Source organism: Pongo pygmaeus, chromosome 1 (genome assembly GCF_028885625.2).
Source record: "Pongo pygmaeus isolate AG05252 chromosome 1, NHGRI_mPonPyg2-v2.0_pri, whole genome shotgun sequence".
Lineage (NCBI taxonomy): Eukaryota > Metazoa > Chordata > Mammalia > Primates > Hominidae > Pongo > Pongo pygmaeus.
Window position 1 is genome coordinate 153393247 of NC_072373.2, and position 21813 is coordinate 153415059.

General features: G+C 37.9%; 1 non-coding gene across 1 annotated transcript; it reads right to left on the bottom strand.

Annotated features, from left to right (window-relative positions):
* Positions 1-4589: 4589 nt before the first annotated feature.
* Positions 4590-4691, bottom strand: LOC129023343 (U6 spliceosomal RNA). The gene has a single exon (XR_008496774.1). It is a non-coding gene; the product is annotated as a U6 spliceosomal RNA (small nuclear RNA).
* Positions 4692-21813: the final 17122 nt, after the last annotated feature.

A 21813-nucleotide genomic window follows, 5' to 3' on the forward strand; every position in this document is an offset into this window, starting at 1 on the left:
TTTCCCTTAGGAGATTCCAAGGGTGTCATATGTTACATGGTGCTCCTTATGGCATGCAAATAATTCTTTATCCATGGACCTTTCTGCTTCTTTATTTTAGCAAAGAAATCTGCTTTGTATTAGAATTCTCCTCTGATTGGGAACCCACATCAAAAAGACTTTAATTCCTGATAGTGATTATGAAAAATTTCACTGAAAGATTTACTTTATGCTGGCTACTGTGCTAGGAATTTTCCACACATTTTCTCATTTAATCCTTAGACTAATCTCCATTTTAAAAAACATCATTTTTCATTTTTAAAATGTAGATGCTGAGGCTCAGAGGTTGAGTAACTCACCCAAGACCATCTCATTAATAAGTGGAAAAGTCAGAATTCGAAAGCAGATTCATCTGAATTAAAAAAAAAAAAGAAAGAAAGAAAGAAAGAAAAATCCACTTAAGGAGGAGCTATGAAGCGCACTGTATTTCAGCAGCTTTCTGACTGCCATGTGTGGATGGTTCTCTGGACCCTGGTTGCCAGGCCCACTGGAAAGGCAGGTGTGAGCACATTCCTGTGCAAAATGCTATCATTTCAGCTGGGGTGTGTTGATATGGTGATGAGGAAAAGGAGAAGCATAGAGACTGTGAACATATTTAGAACATAAAATTTGAGGAATTTTGAGATAGATTAGATGGAGGACGTTAGGCAAGGGAAGACTCGCTGGCAACTTTCTAGTACCTGGTTGGTTGCCTGGGTGTATCGGGGCATCATTCACTAAATAGGAAATTCTAGAAAGGGAATAGGAATTGGCAAGAAGATAATGAGTTCAGTTAGGGGGATGTACTTAAGAGTGTCTAAGTAGAACTTCTAGTAGACATTTATATACATGAGCCTGAAATTCAGAGGGAATGACTTAAATCTTCTATTTTTGTGCTGTGTGATTATTTGATTTAAAATTCTTTTTGGTTAGTAGAAGTTTTTCACTTAATAATCAGAGGAAATCAAGGGAGTGTCTATTAGTGAATCAGAGCCTCTTAGAGAAACCTGTTCCATATTAACCTGTTAAATGCTTGGGTGAGGTTTTCCTCTTTACTGCATTTTTCCATTGCTAAAATCATTCTGCATCATTAACTTTATTGTATTGCATGTTGCTTATTGTCTGGAAACAAATAGCTGATTGTGTCACCTCTAGTTCTGTAGTATCAAACTTATCTTGGTTGTGAGATGAACGATCCACCTCTATCAATTATTGCCAACTGTCTTTTTGAAAGTATATGCCATAGTGTCTATTTTTCTTCTACATCATCTTCTAATTTCAAAGAATTATCATTTTTTCCTTTAATTAAACATTTGGCCCTTCAATATTGCCTTGTTTATAATCCTGGGCACAAATGAAAATACCATGATTAAATAAATCTTAGGAGTCCCAGCTCAGATTATCTCAACAAGGAAACTGTAAAATGCTCTAAGACAAAAAGAAATACAGGATGGTAATGAGAGATAGAAAGCATTATCTCACTGAACAAAGGAAAGAAGACATGAAAGCCAAAATGGGCTCACTACAGATCTTCTGCCATTAAGCTGAGTGTTTGGTGTGGCTTCCTTCATGGAATGGATGGTTGCAGTGAATTTTGGTCTCCCAGCATTTGAGCATTCTTCATATGTTTGTGAGTCCCCCACCCTCCATTACATTATAAAGAGCTGGCTCCTACTAGAGAAGCTGAGAACATCACAATTTTTCGCCTAGACCCTGGGAGCTAAGGAGTGGGCACGTGACCCAGACCTTGGCAATGAGGGATAGCCACTCCATGCTCAAAGCTGGATGCTGATAACATGGAAAAGGAAGGACCGCATGGACTCTGTTCTGGTGAGAATGGCAGCAGCAACACCGAATTTTCTGAGGCGGTAGAAAGTGGCTCTGGGGACTGAATGTGTGCCTACTGCCTATGAGTTGGAAGTATACATTGTGGACTTTGTGTCCAGCTCTTGCTGCAGTTGTGTCTTCATTGGACCGGCTTTCCTGTATGTGGTTTTGGACACTGCTTTTGTTTGCAAAGCTTCCATACCTGGCCCTTCTAGAGCTTTTGTAAGATACCTAATATCCTTTCATTAAAACTATTCTCTGCTCACATTAGCTAGAGATGTTGTCTTTTGCTTGCAACTGAGTGATCCATCCCAACTCCATGTGATATACTAAATTTTAAGTATCTCAAAGCTCTGTCCTCCTATAGCTCCTCTCCAAGAATGTCATTAGAATGAATTTCACTTTGCCTTGTATTATAGTTACATATTTTGTTAAAAAGCAGATTTTTGAGTGCAGAGACTGTATTTTATTCATTTGTATCCTCTGCTAATGCCTCATTTCAAATGCCTTGCACATGGTAAAGGTTATATATGAAATTGACTCTAGCAGGATGTAAATATACATTTATAGCTGCATGGGCTAAACCCATCCCTGGCAGTGGACTGTGCTACTCTGAAAACCCCTGGAAAGAACAGGTATCCTCTCACAATCAAGACTTAGGCAGTATCATATTCCTTCTGAGGCTTTGTCTGTTACATGTAGGACACTGGTCAGTAATAGCCAGAGTGATGGTGGCAATCCCTCCTCTAAGAATCCCCCATCAGAGTCCATTCACTGAACAATAATAGTTTGCATCACAGTGCCTATTGGGTCTTTGGTGAGTTACGATAGTGGACACAATGTGATTCCTCTTTTCAGCCAAATGGACAGAAACTTCTTTCCTTGTTAAAAAAAGAAAGAAAGAAAGAAAAAAGAACTAACAACATGTTGCCTTATTTCTGTGAATCTCTTTTCTTTTATGTACATGCAAAACACACAAACAAACCCTGTGTTTAGTTTGCATCTATTTCTTATACATACATGCCCACCAGCCTAATTTTACATAATGCTTACTGGACATGTGTGTAATATGGTTCCTGCAGTCATATTTCACTGCTATTTGGCAGGACCCTAGTGATCATATCTCTACTAAGTTATAATCAAGAAACCTGAAACTGACCATAAACATAACTTGTGAGATACACCTCACGAATTAGCTTGAGTTATGTCTATGGCTAGATATAACCTAAGATAGGTGGTAAATGGGGAAGAAATGCAATTCATGTTGACCATAGATATAACTCATGCTAATTCAAGAAATTAATTACTGGTATTAGCATGTACTTGCTTTTCAGTTTTAGTTGTGGTCTTGATCCCTTGCCTGCACAAAGGTCTAAAGGAGTATGTGAATTTCACTTCCACTCTTCCTCTTACTTGTATATTATGACTTAGCAAAAGGCATTATATATTTGTCCAGTATGGTGATTGCTATTTCTTTTGGTGGAGAGATAAATTTATCTTTAAAAAACTGTAAGAATTTTTGTAATTTCTCTGTCTCTCATTGCCCTATCATTAAGTACAAATTTGCCTTAATCTAACTAGGGTCTTCAGTATAGTGCTTAAGAGTATAGTATAGTGTAGTAATTAAAATATAGCCCCTAATATCAGACTGCTAGTGATCAAATTCCAGTTTTACCATTGAACAGTTTTGAATTATTAAAGTAATCACCCCTTGATGTCTTGATCTGTGAAAAGAGTGTAAAGACCTATCTCAGTGCTGTGAGGAGTAAGCTGATTTTCACATATGGAGACTTAGAACAGAGCATGGTTCGTAATAAGACCTCAATCAGTGTTACCTATTATTGTCCAATTTTCCTTTTGTTTATCCTACTTGCAACTGAAAAGATAAGGCCATTCATTAGGTTTTCTAAAACTACAGCCATTGCAATTTACAAGAAGCCAAAACACTAACATTCAAGAATTAAACCTCTTAGCATACATAATAGATCTAGAAGATGTTAACTGACAAATTAATTTTTAAAATTTAGTAAATTCATCAATTATTATTAATTACCTTCTATGCCATTAAAACATTGTTTCACAGATGAATAGATTTTTGTCAATTTAGGTGCTAGTTTTTTGTAGATCATAAACATATGACTCAAAGTGAAATCATGCCATTTTAGATATTTTAGACTTGGAAGGGGTCTTAGATAGTAGCTGTTCTCATTTTCTGCCTGAAAAGGAAACCCATTTTCCCAAGGTCTCACAATACTTAGGAGTCACAAGCCCCATGAGACCCATATTTTGAGTAGCAGTAGGACTGACTGGAAGGAAGGGAGTTTGCTCTCTTGGACTGTAAAATTGTATTAACTTACAGGACACACACAAATACAAAGATTTAGTCTGCAAGGAAGCAGTATATAAAAATAGACAAAGTTAGATTGCTATTCAAAATATTTCTTACAAAGTAAAATTCATATTATAAGGGAAAAATTCGTTTATATAACTGAATTTCACAGGTAACTAACAATTTAATCTTAGGAGTTTATTATTCTTGTTATTCAGGTCTCAGGTCAAATGTCACTGCCTCAGAGAGGCCTTCCCTAACCATCCTAGCTAAAGAGATCCCTCCTTTAGTCACTCTTTCCCCTTATAACTTTTTTATTTTCTACATATTTTATACCAGAAATTATATTCTCTCTCTCTCTCTCCCCTGCCTCCCTGTACTAGAATGTAAATTCCATGAGGATATAAGGCATTTTAATTTTATGGAACACTTAATGAATTTGCGTGTCATCCACATGCAACGGCCATGCTAATCTTCTCTGAATCATTCCAGTTTAGTATATGTGCTGCCAAAGCAAGCATGACATTTTGTTTAATATTATATTTCTATGTGTTAGAATCATGCATGATAGTCTCTCAGTAAAAATACATTCATTTGATCAAATGAATACATGAAGGCCTTGGCAAAGAAGCTTGATTTAACTTTGAGATCCTAATAAGGATAGTTGAAGAATTTTGTGTAGCAGAGTAATATGATCTTATTTACATGTTGGAAGGACACTCTGGCAGCATTGTGTGCATAACATCTCTAGTGGCAATCAGAAAATTAAATTTAGTTTTGGACTTCACTTGAGAGCATTAGCAAATGTCATTTGGAGCAAAGAAAGGCATGGGATTTTAAAAATAATTGGAAATCAGAAGAATAAAAGAAGGAAACAGAAAGAAGGAAGAGGAAGAAGAGGAGAAAGAGAAGAAGAGGAAAAAAAGATACCAATTAAAGGTTTGTGAAAACAAACACCTAGGAAAGTTAACTCTAGACAAACAAGCAGATACATCTCAATGAAAGGGAGAGTCTTAGAGAGGCAGCAAAGGTTAAATGGACTAGAAGAATTTCCTGGCACAAGTTTTGGGTTATGAGATGCTCTATCTCTGGATATCAATTTGGATCCTGACAATATTATTTTCAGAGCTACTTCACCATGTTTTCACGAAATTTTGTACTGACATATGGACTTAGTGATCCAGAAAGTTGCCTGTGCCATGGGAACTCTCAAAGGTCATATACAAGCACCAAGCAAACTGTGGGTGGGATTGGGTGGGGGTGCTAATGAACTGAGCTGACTTTCTGTGTATTTTAGTATAACAATGGTGGCTGTTCACCCCAGCAGAAGGTAACAGGAACTCTTAGCATGCTGAATTTAATTCTAGAATCTCAGGTGGTAAAAAGAAGAGGTCACATAATTAATTCTCAGTTAATGGAAGAAGAACAGTGTCATGAATCAAAGATTATTTAAAAATTGCTTATAAAAATTGGACTTTGGAATGCACTCTTTGACTTCTTTGGCAGAGGATTTACATCTTATTTGCTTTGCTTAAGCTAATAGTAAAATTAGTTTGTAGTCCTTCTGCATTTGGAAGATATTTGGCAGCAGTTGGATGAAAGGAGAGTAGGAGAAAAGGAAAGACAAGTGTATGGGGAGAGAGAAGGAGTGGAGAAACGTGTTGGCTGGCTGGAAAGTCAGGCCAGGGTAAAAGCTTGCCACATGTAACCTGTATGGTGTAAACCCATACATGCACAATGAAAAATTATATAATTAAAGGCACCAAGCCTGATGGAATCAGCATTCAATAAATATTTGTTGAATGAATAAAAAGATTTTTTTCTTTGCATTTGAAGGAAGGATTTCTTATCTTATTGGAAATCTGCAAATGGTTTATTCAGCATTTTTATTGGATGCTGTCTTGGGAAGAAGGCACAGAGATCCTCTTCTCGTGTTTTTTATCTTCCTCTCATTACTCTTCAGACTGACCCTGAAATAGTTTAAAAAAAAAAAAAAAAGCTTTTAGGGCTTGAGTATAAAACTAGCTGTTGCAACCATGCAACCAGAACTTAACATATCAGTTTTTTTCAAAAGCAATGTGTGTTGGCTCTTAGGTATACATTTTTAAAAGATTGGAGAATGAGTTACTTTAGTCTGAGGTCTCCTGCTCTTGAATGCCTAGCCACTTTTGATACTTGTCGGTACAACATGTTCACAGTTAATTACCATTGGTGAAGCTAGAAGTCCAATCTCTGCTTGCCCTGCTACTTCTGACAAGGGTCAGGACTATCTCCTCCGGCCTTATTAGAGGATGGTACTCTGGCTAGCTCTCCAGCACAGCCTGAGGCAGTGGGGCACTCAGCTAACCCATGCTGCTGCTTTTGTACCAGTTGGGATCCACTGATAAAGTGATCCAGATCTCACGGGATCTGTGGCTATCGGAACAATTGCACCACACTCTACCTGGAGTGGTTTGAGATTTGAAGACTTCATCTCTTCTTTGCCAGGGATCCTCCATTCTCTTTTCCACTAGACTTCAGCAGGACCAAGACATTAATTCTTGCTTGTGTTTGTATCCAGATGGTGTGAATCTATAACTCCAAGTAAATAGACTAATCTTGAAGAGAATCTATTTTGCATCTCCATCATCAGACTATACAAGCATCTGTTCTAAGATACTGTGTCTCAGATATCTCATATACACCTATCTCTTTGGGTCATGGCAGTGGAGTATCAAACAAATAGGGTAAAGGCACCCAACAAACAGTTCAGACACCGTCCAATCACCCTAGGGATATCTGTACTACTCCAAAAATTGTGATCTAGCAACCATATTAAAAGAAATTTTAGAGATCTCAATTAAGAACACTCATTGTTATAGATTATTCTCATTTATTACTTCCAAATTGCTGGTGGAGTACAGAAACAAAACCAAAGTCCAGGTAGCTCTGTGACATTTGTCAATGTCCTTTTATGTTAGAGAGTGCTAGCTGGTATTCCTCATTGCTAGTAACATACGGGCTGCATTTATATTGGTAATTGTGTTAGACTACATGTAATAGAAATTTGACTTCAGTGGTTTAATAGAGTAGGGTTTTATTTTTCTTATGTACTCAAGTATGGAGGTACAAATTCTAGTTCTTTAGGGCAGCTCCATGATGTTGTCTAGAACCCAGGCTCTACCTACCTTTCTGCTTTGACTCCCTTACTGCTTGACTTTCTTTCTTATGGCTTTCTTCCAAGATGGCTTTTTTTTTGTTTTTTCCTTTGAACATCACATCCAATTCCAAGAAAAAAGAGCAGAGAGTGTGGGAAGAGGGAAGATAAAAAGCAAAAGAGATAAGCTGGCTGAGTCTGTCCTTTTTTTATCAGGAAGGCAATACTTTTCCTAAAATCTTAACTGAGTCAATTTCTACTTCCGTTTCTTTGATCGGAACAGGAGCAAATGGCCACACTTAGCAAAGTAGGTTGTAAAAGTTGAGAATTTCTTTTTCTTGCTGTTTCAGACAAATCCAGGACCCTACTGGTGAGAAATATAGATAATATCTTATTGGCAAAGTTATTGGTTAGGCAGCTTATATTTTTCTCATGCTATAACATATGGAATAAATATTTTTCCCAAATTCATACTCCAAATGATTCATCATAGAGGTTATTTCAAGCTTCTGTAACATAAAGCAAACAGGTAACCAGATTCTATCAAACTTTTCTTGGTGCAGAGATGGCGTGGATGTTAGACCTAGATCTCAAGGGCCTTATCTATTTTTCTTCCCTACTAGACCGTGAGCTCTGGTGAATGGTAAGGGAGTCAGTGAGGAAGGGTAGGGTCTGTAGTTTTCTTTTTTCCCAAGCACCTAATGCATCACATATAGTAAGAGCTCAAAAGAACACATTTTTGTTTTGGTTTTGGTTTTTGGTTTTTTTGAGACAGAATCTTGCTGTGCCACCAGGCTGGAGTGCAGTGGTGTGATCTCGGCTCACTGCAACCTCCGCCTCCCAGGTTCAAGCAATTCTTCTGCCTCAGCCTCCCAAGTAGCTGGGATTACAAGCATGTGCCACCACGGCCAGCTAATTTTTGTATTTTTAGTAGAGACGGGGTTTCACCATGTTGGCCAGGATGGTCTCGATCTCCTGACCTTGTGATCCGCCTGCTTTAGCCTCCCAAAGTGCTGGGATTACGTGAGAAGAACACGTTTAATGATGAGTGAATGCAGTCAAAGTCAGTAGATCTGGGATTTGGCATCATCACTGATTGGCTTCAAGATCTTGAGCACATGGCTTGACCTTTTCATATCTGCTTTTCCCCAACTCTGAAATGGTGACATTATATGCCAATGCCTCATGGGGCTGTAAAGAAGGTCAAATAAGATAATGCATGATAAACAGTTTTTGCATGGTGTAGGTATTTACAGTTTGCAAAGTGCTTTCAGTTCTACTGCCCTTCTTGACTTTCTAGTCCTCATAATTTCTCTTTAGTACTCCATTATTACTCTAGTCCCACCCCTTGTCTCTAGTAGAGAACGGCCATCACTGAATTGACTTCTGTTAAAGAAACTAAAGCTTGGATGTCTGGTTACCGATCTAAGCTCATATAAATTACAAGTGGCAAAGCTTGATGTTCAGGTTTGAAAAAAAGCGGTATGCAATAAGCCTTCATTATTTACAGCCTGGTTTTTTCAAAAAAGGATTTAAGGAGATGAGAAGTTGTTATTACTTTAATCTGGCCATTCTGAGAAACACATGCATGCAATAACTTATAGATAGTTTAAAAGATAAAGTATCATTTAGCCTACTAAAGAAAAGATTGAAAGCTCTCATGAAGGGTTTTCAAGAATGTAAGGGAAATATGGATATAGCACAAAAGGAGTTGGAGCATAATAAAATTAGGTTAAGTACTGTTAAATAGTGAGCATTTAAAAATTCTAAAATGGGTTAATAAGGTTACTTACTCTAGGAGTTTTAAAAAACAAAATAAATTCTTATCTGTGGGAGGTAGTTTAAGTACAATATGCTAAGAATAAACCATGTGGTCTGCCTCCTTAAGTGTGCCTTTGAGCCTTATAATCTCTAAACTCTTAGAATTCATTATCACTTCCGCTTATTTACTTCAAACTAACAACTGACACTTTACAATTTACAAAGTGCTTTCACACATAGCCTCTCATTTAATTTTTACAACAACCTTCTAATATATTATACACATTTCCCAGAAGAAGCAACTAACAAAACTAAAATTTGAGCCAAGTTTTATTCTATATCCAAAAATGATGCCCTTTTCTGGAAAACTAATCTCCCTCTCATTTCTATGTGGTTACACTGTGGCTGGAGAGCTGGTGAATTTGTTGTCTTTCGCTTTAAACATGCTTCTTCTATAGTCCTGGACTACAGTACAAGCTTGGTTGGTGGAACCATTCTCTATCAAGTTGCTTGAGTCAGGGACCTAGGACTCAAACTTGACTATTTACTTTTTCTTTCCCACCTCTGCTCAAACCCGTTGATTTTAGCTTTTAAATACATCTCAAAAATTTCTCTTCCCTCCAGCTCACCCTCACTTTTTCAGTTTAATCTTTACCACCTTTTAACTGAATTACTAAATAATTTCCTTCTTAGATTTTCTTCTTTCAAAATTACTTAAGTCCAACCTGGAACCAGAGTGTAGAGCTTTAAGCAGGAGATCAAAGTGGTTAGATTCCCATGGAAATCTCTGGCCTAGAGCCCTTTGACAGTCCCCCCTCTCCAGTATCCCGTAATAGTGCATCTTAGATTTCAGCCATTTTCATAGTTCTTTGATATTGATGCCATAGTTTTATACTGCTGAAAGTGATATTCAATGTATTGCTGGAAAGAATACATTGATACCCACAGATATTCAATATAACAGAATCCATATGACCAACACATATCATGTACTTTTTCAACCTTCCAAAGTTGTGAGAGAAGTTTCAGTTGTTCAAGGTTTGAAACATTCATGCAAGAGCACTGGGTTTAAAATTCATGGGTTTAGGTAGGATGCATCACCAGAGCAATACATATTTTAGTTTATCCAGGGCAATAATATTCATGAAGTCATGCGTTGAATGTGCTAGCTATGTCTCTCCCCCAACATACATTAAAATACATATAAAATCATTAATTTTTAAAAGTTTATTACCTAAAGCCACATCCCCTTTACCAGTGGTAAACCTAGTGCAAATGGTCCCCAACTTTTGATGTTTTGACTTTTGACTTTATAATGGTGTGAAAGCTACATGTATTCAGTATACTCCTTGACTTACGATGAGGTTACGTCCAGATAAGTAAACATGTGTGTAAATATCACACAACATACCCATGTAACAAACCCGCACATGTACCCCCTAAGTCAATTTCTTAGCATGATGTAAATGACTCTGTGATTGGCCTCTATTTCACTGGGTAGCCTCATCTATAGGGTGATTATAAGATGGCCATATAATTTTTCACCCAAAACAGAATATTTTTTAGTGTGAAGTGTGGGTGTAATTGATAACTTAGCTGGTACAATGTGTATAAAACTGTACCATCCCAGGAAAACCTGGGCATATGGTCACTGTATTCATCTGCCTACTCTGTAATTTCCACTTTAAGCACTTGAGTAGTACTCAAGTATTTTTAGGTTTTTGTACCCACCATATGATTTCAAGCCTTTGAGATTTTGCACATCTTGTTTCTTTAGCCTGGAAACCCTTTCTTACTTTTATTCTGATACCTAACTCCTAGGCATTAGCTTCTTTGGGAAACCTTGTTAGACTCCAGACTGGACCAAATGACTGTGTCCAGTGTTTCCTGATAATCTGAAACATATCTTTATCTTATTTTCATATTAAGGCATTCTCCAGGTCAGGTACCATGTCTTACTGATTTTGTTCTTTCCAGCACATAGCACAATTCAAGGCATACATAAGTATCTACATATGACTCACTATTGATCAACCCAGTGTAGGGGTTCATGCTGTTCTCCTGTAGATAACACTGACATTAGTCCTAGACTGACTGATGATGTTGGCACTACCTAAAAGCATTGCTTCCCTCTGGGAAAATGTTGGCTTGTCTCCCCTCTCTCTTCCATATGTCCTCTCATCTTCTGTGCAAAGGCAGAATATCATGGTGCTTAAGACATGCTTTAGGAGTTAGACAGACCTGGTTTAGAATTCTTGCCCTGCACTTACTAGCTTTCTGATCTTGAACAATTGATTCAACTTTCTTAAACCTCAATTTCTTTGTCTGTAAGATCTGGATGATAATAAAACCTATCTTGTGGTGATGTTCTGATGACTAAGTGCTATGATAAATCTAAAGGGATGACTACAGAGCCTCGTGTGCAGTATGTGCTCATTATAAATGTCTCAGAGATTGATGTTATCAACATGGTAGAGTAGGAAGACCTGGATCCTCCTTCCCTGCAACAACACATAGACTAAGCAATAATTCATAGACAAATTCCCTTTGTGAGAAACCAGAAACTAATTGAAAGGCTCTTGCATCCTGGCAGGAACTAATAGCAACTCACTGAAGCCAGTAGGGAGATTTGGGATATGTTCTTACCAGAGACCCTGACCCCAGTGCAGCATCATATGATCAAGAAGAGAATCCCTCACTGTTAACTTTACTCAGTGGAGGCAGGGGTTGTTTTACACATCCAGCACTCTGATTTTTATGAGCCACTCCCTAGAGGAGTGGCTCTGCCTTGTCGGTCTTTGAGCTCTGATGGGTCTGGCACAGTATAGCCACCTGGAAGAGAACAGAGGCAGTGGCTTGGCCTGGTAAATGCCATCGACTCTCCCCACTGCTCAATACAGAGTGAGTGGATGAAAAAATCCCAGCTCTCAGCTTCTCCCTTTCCCCATGGACAGAAGAGTTGATTCATGGATCCCACACTCCAACTTCTTTGGGGCTGCCCAGAGAAATAGCATCTTTCTCATCAACCCTGGAGCACCAAGAGATCTGGCACATTCTAGCCACGTGGGGTACAATGGAGATAGTAGCTTGAGTTGGTAGATGGCATAGCTTTCCCTTCTGGGTCATAACAGAGAACATGGACAAAACTACAACTTCCTACCTCTTTCTGGGGAGAAAAAGAGTTGGTGGAGGCCCCCAGAATCTGACCATGTTGTTTGGTGGAATTTTCTTCTCTATAACGCCAGTCTGTGAAGACTGGAAGAGGTGCCCACTTCGTCTAATGTACAGACATCAACACAGAGAGTTAAGAAAAATGAAAAACCAGGAAAAAGTGTTCCAAACAAAGGAATAAGAAGAATCTCCAGAAAATGATCTTAATGAAATGAAATTATACGATTTACGTGACAGGGAATTAAAAATAATTCTCATTAAGATGTTCATGGAGATCAAGACAATAATGCATGAACAAAGTGAAAATTTCATAAAGAGATAGGAAATATCAAAAAATACCAAATGGCAATCATGGAGCTGAAGAATACAATAGTTGAACTGAAAAATTTGCTAGAGAGATTCGACAGCAGAAGAAAGGATCAGCAAATGCAAAAACAGGTCACTGGAAATAATTCAGTCAAAACAGCAGAAAGAAAAAAAGAATGTAAAAAGTGAAGAAAACGTAAAGGAACTGTGAGACACCATCAAGCAGACATAGAAACATTATGGGAGTCTCAGAAGAAGAAAATAGATGAAAGGAATAGAAGGCTTATCCAAATAAACAATGGCTAAAAACTTCCCAAATTTGGGGAAGAAAAAGGACATCTAGATTTAAGAAGTCCAAAAGGCACCAAATAATTTGAACCCAAAAAAGTCCATATTGAGCCATATAATCAAATTGTCAAAATTTAAAGGCAAAGAAAATATTGAAAGCTGCAAGCAAGAAGTAACTTGCCAAATACAAAAGAACTTTCATAGGACAATCCCCATATTTTTCAGCAGAAACCTTGCAGACAGAAGGAGTGGAATGATATATTTGAAGTGCTGAAAATAAAAATACTGCTAACTGAGAATACTGTTCCCAAAACTATCCTTCAAAAATGAAAGACAGATAGACTTCCCTAGACAAACAAAAGCTGAGAAAGGTCATCACCACTAGACCTGCCTTACAAGAAATGCTGAAGGGAGTTATTCAAGTTGAATTGAAAGGATGCTAAACAGCAACACAATGGCATAAGAAAGTACGAAATTTGTTGCTACTGGTAAATATGTAAACAAATACAGAATACTGTACTATTGTAATAGCAGTGGCTAAATCACTTTTAATTCTCATATAAAAGCTAAAAGACAAAGTATTAAAAATAACTCTAATTAAAAATATGTTTAAAGTTATACAATATGAATAGATGGAAATTTGTTTAACAATAAAATACAGTTGGGGGGGAGAAGTTAAAGTGTAGAGTTCTTGTATGATATTGACTTTTAATTGTTATCAACTTAAAATAGAGTGTTATTTCTATAAGATATTTTATGAAATCACCAAGGTAACCATGCTTACCCACACACAGGCACACATATACACACACACAAACTTGTAGAATTTACACAAAAGAAAAAAAGAAAGGAATCAAAGTCTATATGAAAAATCAAAACACAAAGGAAGACAACAAAAGAGGAAAAGGCAGGTAAAAGAACTACAAAAATAACAGGAAACAATGAACAAAATGGCAATATTAATTTTTTTATGTCAATCACTTTTAAAAATGTAAATGGATTAACATCCCCAATCAAAAGACATAGAGTGACTGAGTGGATAACAAAATAAGATCCAGGACTTAGCTCTAGGCTGTCTACAAGAAACTTACTGTAGAATTAAGAACATATATAGTCTTACAGTGAATAAATGAAAAAAAGATATTCCATGCAAATAAATTGTCACCAAAAAAGAGCAGAAGTGGCTCTATTTATACAGATGACTAATTTATCTTTCTCTAATATGAGAAAATGTTACAAGAGACAAAGAAAGATAATTTATGATAAAAGAGTCAATTAACCACGGAGATAGAATAATTATAAATACATATGCGCCCAACGTCAGAGTTACTAAACATATAAAGCATAAAGCAAACACTGACAGAACTGAAGGGATAAATAGCAACACAATAATAGTAGAAGACTTGAATGCCCCACTTTCAATAATGGATAGAATACCCAGGCATAAGACCAAAAACGAAACAAAAGATTTCAATAACACTGTAGAGCAAATGGACCTAACAGACATATAGAGAACATTTCACCCAACAGCAGCAGAATATACAATACACATTCTTATGAAGCAAACATGACTTTTTCTCCAGGATACAACACATGTTAAGTCACAAAACAAGATGTAACAAACTTAAGATTGAAATCTTACCAAGTGTCTATTCTAACCCCAATGGAATAAAACTAGAAATCTATAGCAGAAGAAAACTTATAAAATTCACACATATATGGAAATTAAACCACCCACTTTTGAACAACAATTGGGTCAAAGAAGAAATCAAGAAGGAAATTAGAAAATACCTCAAGACAAATGAAACTGAAAACGCACCACACCAAAACTTATGGGACACAAAATAAATAGAACCAAGTGGGAATTTTATAGTGATAAATGCTTACATTAAAAAAGAAGGAAGATCTGAAATAAACAAACTAATTTTACACCTCAAGGAACTGAAGAAAGAAGAAAAAACTGAGCCAAAAATTAGCAGAAGGAAGAAAACAAAGTCTAGAGACGGATGAAATACAAAATTTAAAACAGAAAAAAATCATAAAACTGAGAATAGGTTTTGTGAAAATATAAACAAAATTGACAGACCCTTAGCTAGACAAACTTAGAAAAAAGGAGAGAAGACTTAAATAAGTAAAATCAGAAATGAAAAAGGAAGCATTACAACAGATTCCACAAAACTATAAAGGATCATAAGAGACTATTCTAAACAATTATATGCCAGCAAACTATACAAACTAGAAGACATGAATATATTTCTAGAAACAAACAACCCATCAAGACTAAATCAGGAAGAAATAGAAAGTTGGAAGGACCTATAACTAGTATAGAGATTGAATTAGTAATAATAATAATAATAACACCTCTAAACAAAGAAAAACGCAAGACAGATGGCTTCCCTAGCAAATTCTAACAATAATTTAAAGAAGAACTAACACTGATTCTTCTCAAACTCTTCCAACAAATGGAAAAGGAGGAAATTCTTCCAAACTCATATTATGAGGCCAGGATAACCCTGATACCAAAGCCAAAAAAACACGCAACACAAGAAAATAAAACTATAGGCCAATATCTCTCATGAACATAGATGCAAAAATCCTCAATAAAATAGTAGCAAACTGAAGCCAACAGCACATTAAAAGAATTATACACCATGACCAAATGGGATTTATCTCTGGGATGCAAGAATGTTTAACATATGAATATCAAAGAATGTGATTTGCTACATTGACAGAATAAACGATAAAAATCACATGATTATGTCAATAGATGCAGAAAAAGCATTTGACAAAATTCAACATCCTTTTATGATAAAAGCTCTTAACAAACTAAGAATAAAAAAAATTATCCCAACATAATAAATGTCATACATAAAAAGTCCACAGCTGGTGGCTGGCAAGATGGTAGAATAGGAACAGCTCCGGTCTGCAGCTCCAAGCGAGATCAACGCAGAAGGTGGGTGATTTTTACATTTCCAATTGAGGTACTCAGCTCATCTAACTGGGACTGGTTAGACAGTGGGTGCAGCCCATGGAGGGTGAGCTGAAGCAGGGTGGAACGTCGCCTCACCCAGGAGGTGCAAGGGGTCAGGGAACTCCCTCCCCTAGCCAAGGGAAGCCGCGAGGGACTGTGCTTTGAGGAACAGTGTTTTTCTGCCCAGATACTACACTTTTCCCATGGTCTTTGCAACCCACAGACGAGGAGATTCCCTTGGGTGCCTACACCACTAGGGCCCTAGGTTTCAAGCACAAAACTGGATGCCCGTTTGGGAAGACACTGAACCAGCTGCAGGAGTTTTTCTTCCATACCCCAGTGGTGCCTGGAATGCCAGTGAGACAAAACCGTTCGCTCTCCTGGAAAGGTGGCTGAAGCCAGGGAGACAAGTTGTCTAGCTCAGTGGATTCCACCCCTACAAAGCCCAGTAAGCTAATATCCACTAGCTTGAAATTCTTGCTGCCAGCACAGTGGTCTGAAGTCGACCTGGGATGCTTGAGCTTAGTAGGCAGACGGGCGTCCACCATTACTGAGGCTTGAATAGGCGGTTTTCCCCTCACAGTGTAAACAAAGCTGCCAGGAATTTCGAACTGGGTGAAGACCACCTTAGCTCTGCAAAGCTGCTGTAGTCAGACTGCCTCTCTAGATTCCTCCTCTCTGGGTGGGGCATCTCTGAAAGAAGGGCAGCAGCCCCAGTAAAGGGCTTATAGATAAAACACCCATCTCCCTTGGGGAAGGGGAGGCTGTGGGCGCAGCTTCAGCAGACTTAAATGTTCCTGCCTGCTGGCTCTGAAGAGAGCCGTGGATCTTCCAGCACAGCGCTCGAGCTCTGCTAAGGGACAGACTGCCTGCTCAAGTGGGTTCCTGACATCCATGCCTCTTAACTGGGAGACATCTCCCAGCAGGGGTCGACAGACACCTCACACAGGAGAGCTCCGGCTGGCATCTGGCAGATGCCCCTCTGGGATGAAGCTTCCAGAGGAAGAAACAGGCAAGCAATCTTTGCTGTTCCGCAGCCTCCACTGGTGATACCCATGCAAACATGGTCTGGAGTGGACCTCCAGCAATCTCCAGCAGACCTGTGGCAGAGGGGCCTGCCTGTTAGAAGAAAAACTAACTAACAGAAAGGAATAACATGAACATCAACAAAAAGGACATCCAGACAAAAACCCCATCTGAAGGTCACCAACATCAAAGACCTAAGGTAGATAAATCCACGAAGATGAGGAAACACCAGCACAAAAAGCCTGAAAATTCCAAAAACCAGAACACCTCTTCTCTGCCAAAGGATCACAACTCCTTGCCAGTGAGGGAACAAAACTGGACAGAGAATGAGTTTGATGAATTGACAGAAATAGGCTTCAGAAGGTGGGTAATAACAAACTCCTCGAGCTAAAGGAGCATGTTCTAATCCAATGGAAGGAAACTAAGAACCTTGAAAAAAGGTTAGAGGAATTGCTAACTAGAATAAACAGTTTAGAGAAGAAAATAAATGACCTGATGGAGCTGAAAAACACAGCACGAGAACTTCGTGAAGCATACACAAGTATCAAAAGTCAAATTGATCAAGGGGAAGAAGGGATATCAGAGATTAAAGATCAGCATAATGAAACAGAGCATGAAGACAAGATTAGAGAAAGAAGAATGAAAAGGGACAAACAAAGTATCCAAGAAATATGGGACTACGTGAAAAAGACCAAACCTATGTTTGATTGGTGTACCTAAAAGTGACAGGGAGAATGGAACCAAGTTGGAAAACACTCTTCAGGATACTATCCAGGAGAACTTCCCCAACCTAGCAAAACAGGCCAACATTCAAATTTAGGAAATACGGAGACCACCACAAAGATACTGCTTGAGAAGAGCAACCCCAAGACACATAATTGTCAGATTCACCAATGTTGAAATGAAGAAAAAAAAGGTAAAGGGCAGCCAGAGAGAAAGGTTAGGTTACCCACAAAGGGAAGCACATCAGACTAATAGCAGATACATCTGCAGAAACCCTGCAAGCCAGAAGAGAGTGTGGGCCAATATTAAACATTCTTAAAGACATGAATTTTCAAATCAGAATTTCATATTCAGCCAAATAAAACTTCATAAGAGAAGGAGAAATAAAATCCTTTACAGACAAGCAAATGCAGAGAAATTTTGTCACCACTGGCCTCTCTTACAAGAGCTCCTGAAGGAAGCATTAAATATGCAAAGAAAACCTGGTACAAGCCACTGCAAAAACATACCAAATTGTAAAGACCATTGACACTATGAAGAAACTGCATCAACGAATGGGCAAAATAACCAGCTAGCATCAAAATGACAGGACCAAATTCACACATAACAATATTAACCTTGTACCTCTGGTAGAATTTGGCTGTGAATCCATCTGGTCCTGGACTTTTTTTGGTTGGTAAGCTATTAATTATTGCCTCAATTTCAGAGCCTGTTATTGGTCTATTCAGAGATTCAACTTCTTCCTGGTTTAGTCTTGGGAGGGTGTATGTGTCGAGGAATTTATCCATTTCTTCTAGATTTTCTAGTTTATTTGCATAGAGGTGTTTATAGTATTCTCTGCTGGCAGTTTGCATTCCTGTGGGATCGGTGATGATATCCCCTTTATCATTTTTTATTGCGTCTATTTGATTCTTCTCTCTTTTCTTCATTAGTCTTGCTAGCGGTCTATCAATTTTGTTGATCTTTTCAAGAAAACAGCTCCTGGATTCATTGATTTTTTGAAGGGTTTTTTTGTGTCTCTATTTTCTTCAGTTCTGCTCTGATCTTAGTTATTTCTTGCTTTCTGCTAACTTTTGAATGTGTTTGCTCTTGCTTCTCTAGCTCTTTTAATTGTGATGTTACGGTGTCAATTTTAGATCTTTCCTGCTTTCTCTTGTGGGCATTTAGTGCTATAAATTTCCCTCTACACACTGCTTTGAATGTGTCCCAGAGATTCTGGTATGTTGTGTCTTTGTTCTCATTGGTTTCAAAGAATGTCTTTATTTCTGCTTTCATTTCGTTATGTACCCAGTAGTCATTCAGGAGCAGGTTGTTCAGTTTCCACGTAGTTGAGCGGTTTTGAGTGAGTTTCTTAATCCTGAGTTCTAGTTTGATTGCACTGTGATCTGAGAGACAGTTTGTTATAATTTCTGTTCTTTTACATTTGCTGAGGAGTGCTTTACTTCCAACTATGTGGTCAATTTTGGAATAGGTTTGGTGTGGTGCTGAGAAGAGTGTATATTCTGTTGATTTGGGGTGGAGAGTTCTGTAGATGCCTATTAGGTCCGCTTGGTGCAGAGCTGAGTTCAATTCCTGGATATCCTTGTTAACTTTCTGTCTCATTGATCTGTCTAATGTTGACAGTGGGGTGTTTGTAAATGGGCTAAATGCCCCAATTAAAAGACACAGACTAGCAAATTGGATAAACAGTCAAGACCCATCAATGTGCTGTATTCACGAGGTCCATCTCACATGCAAAGACACACACAGGCTCAAAATAAAAGGATGGAGGAATATTTACCAAGCAAATAGGAAGCAAAAAAAGCAGGGGTTGCAATCCTAGTCTCTGATAAAACAGACTTTAAACCAGCAAAGATCGAAAGAGACAAGAAGGGCATTACATAATGGTAAAGGCAAAGAAGGGCATTACATAAAGGTAAAGGGATCAGTGCAACCAGAAGAGCTAACTATCCTAAATATATATGCACCCAATACAGGAGCATCCAGATTCATAAGGCAAGTTCTTAGAGACCTAAAAGAGACTTAGACTCCCACACAATAATAGTGGGAGACTTTAACACCCCACTGTCAATATTAGACAGATCAACGAGACAGAAAATTAACAAGGATATTCAGGACTTGAACACAGCTCTGGACCAACGGACCTAATAGACATCTACAGAACTCTGCACTCCAATCAACAGAATATACATTACTTTCAGCACCACATCACGCTTATTCTAAAATTGACCACATAATTGGAAGTAAATCACTCCTCAGCAAACGCAAAAGAATGGAAATCATAACAAACCGTCTGTCAGACCACAGTGCAATCAAATTAGAATTTAGGATTAAGAAACTCACTCAGAACCGCACAACTACATGGAACCTGAACAACCTGTTCCTGAATGGCTACTGGGTAAATAATGAAATTAAGGCAGAAATAAATAAATCCTTTGAAACCAAAGAGAACAAAGACTCAACATACCAGAATCTCTGGGACACAGCTAAAGCAGTGTTTAGAGGGAAATTTATAGCACTAAATGCCTGCAGGAGAAAGCAGGAAAGATCTAAAATCGACACCCTAACATCACAATGAAAAGAACTAGAGAATTAAGAGCGAAAAAATTCAAAAGGTAGCAGAAGACAAGAAATAACTAAGATCAGAGCAGAGCTGAAGGAGGTAGAGACACGAGAAACTCTTCAAAAAAATCAGTGAATCCAGGAGCTGGTTGTTTGAAAAGATGAACAAAATAGATAGACTGCTAGCCAGACTAATAAAGAAGAAAAGAGAGAAGAAAAAAACAGATGCAATAAAATAGGATAAAGGGGCTATCACCACTGATCCTACAGAAATACAAGCTACCATCAGAGAATACTGTAAACACCTCTATGCAAATAAATTAGAAAATCTAGAAGAAATGGATAAATTCCTGGACACCTACACCCTCCCAAGACTAAACCAGGAAGAAGTTGAATCCCTGAATAGACCAATAACAAGTTCTGAAATTGAGGCAGTAACTAATAGCCTACCAACAAAAAAAGCTCAGGACCAGATGGATTCACAGCCAAGTTCTACCAGAGGTACAAAGAGGAGCTGGTACCATTCCTTCTGAAACTATTCCAAGCAACAGAAACAGAGGGACTCCTCCATAACTCATTTTATGAGGCCAGCATCATCCTGATACCAAAACCCGGCAAAGACACAACAAAAAAATAAAATTTCAGGCCAGTATCCCTAATGAACATCAATGTGAAAATCCTCAAAAAAATACTGGCAAACCGAATCCAGCAGCACATCAAAAAGCTTATCCACCACAATCAAGTTGGCTTTATCCCTGTGATACAAGGCTACTTCAACATATGCAAATCAATAAATGTAATCCACCAAATAAACACAACCAACGACAAAAACCACATGATTATCTCAATAGATGAAGAAAAGGCCTTAGATAAAATTCAACACCCCTTCATGCTAAAAACTCTCAATAAACTAGGTATCAATGGAACATATCTCAAAATAATAAGAGCTATGTATGACAAACTGACACCCAATATCATACTGAATGGTCAACAGCTGGAAGCATTCCCTTTGAAAACTGGCACAAGACAAGGATGCCCTCTCTCACCACTCCTATTCAACATAGTATTGGAAGTTCTGGCCAGGGCAATCAAGCAAGAGAACAAAATAAAGCGTATTCAAATAGGAAGAGAGGACATCAAATTGTCTCTGTTTGCAGATAACATGATTGTATATTTAGAAAACCCCATCGTCTCAGCCCCAAATTTCCTTAAGCTGATAAGCAACTTCAGCAGTCTCAGGATACAAAATCAATGGCAAAAATCACAAGCATTCCTATGCTCCAATAATAGAGAGCCAAATCATGAGTGAACTCCCATTCACAATTACTACAAAGAGAGTAAAATACTTAAGAATACAGCTTGCAAAGGATGTGAAGGACTTCTTCAAGGAGAACTACAAACCACTGCTCAAGGAAATAAGAGAGGATACAAAGAAATGGAAAAACATTCCATGCTCATGGATAGGAAGAATCAATATAAAAATGGCTGTACTCCCCAAAGTAATTTATAGATTCAATGCTATTCCCATCAAGCTGCCATTGACTTTCTTCACAGAACTAGAAAAAAAAAACTACTTTAAATTTCATATGGAAACAGAGAAGAGCCTGTATAGCCAAGACAATCCTAAGGAAAAAACAAAGCTAGAGGCATCACACTACCTGACTTCAAACTATACTACAAGGCTACAGTAACCAA